The sequence below is a fragment of the Anabrus simplex genome, chromosome 12 (genome assembly GCF_040414725.1).
Source record: "Anabrus simplex isolate iqAnaSimp1 chromosome 12, ASM4041472v1, whole genome shotgun sequence".
Classification (NCBI taxonomy): Eukaryota; Metazoa; Arthropoda; class Insecta; order Orthoptera; family Tettigoniidae; genus Anabrus; species Anabrus simplex.
In genome coordinates this window covers 21072987-21073804 of record NC_090276.1, presented here as the reverse complement: position 1 = coordinate 21073804, position 818 = coordinate 21072987, and the positions used below count along the sequence as shown (strand labels likewise).

General features: G+C 45.8%; 1 pseudogene; it reads right to left on the bottom strand.

The window, feature by feature from the left end:
- Nucleotides 1-475: 475 nt before the first annotated feature.
- LOC136884582 (5S ribosomal RNA) lies at nucleotides 476-594 on the bottom strand (annotated as a pseudogene).
- Nucleotides 595-818: the final 224 nt, after the last annotated feature.

Below are 818 nucleotides of genomic sequence, written 5' to 3'. Positions count from 1 at the left end.
CGCAAAGTTTGATAAATTGGCTGTGTTGATTTCACTTCATATTCTAGCTAAATACACTGTGCAGAGCTGTGTGCTTTCTTTAACCCTCCACTTTATTAATCATATATCACATCATTCATTTCATTCAAACCTCTGAAGAGGTTGGCGCCAAGAAGAGCATCTGGACGTAAAAACTCGCTCACTGCATACCCGCCCCCGTTGAGAAACAGGACAAGGGTTGCTAGAAAACATGAAATGGCGTATGGTTTTAGTGCCGGGACAAGTTCGGCTCACCAGATGCAGGTCTTTTGATTTGACGCCCGTCGTGATGAGGATGAAATGATGATGAAAACGACACATACACCCAGCCCCCATATCAGCGAAATTAACCAAATACTGTTAAAATTCCCGACCCCGCAGGGAATCGAACCCGGGACTCCTGTGGCCAAAGACTAGCACGCTAAGCATTTAGCCATGGAGCAGGACAAGGGAATTGAGCCAACGGCACGTGGTGTTCCCAAGCGGTCACCCATCCAAATACTGACCATGCCCAATGTTGCTTAACTGCGGTAATTGGACGAGAACCGGTGTATTCAACATGTTATGGCCGTTGGCTTCTTGCTAGAGATAGGCATGGTATCAGCTGTTTCATTTACAAACTGTACCGTAGAAGAAACAAAGCATTTGCACTTAGCGAGTTCGCTACGCAGTCATGTAGCTGTCAACTTCTATTTGGGAAATAGTAGGTTCGAATCCCACTGTCGGAAGCCCTGAAGATGGTTTTCAGTGGTTTCTCAATTTCACACGAGGTAAATGCTGGGGCTGTACCTTAATTACTG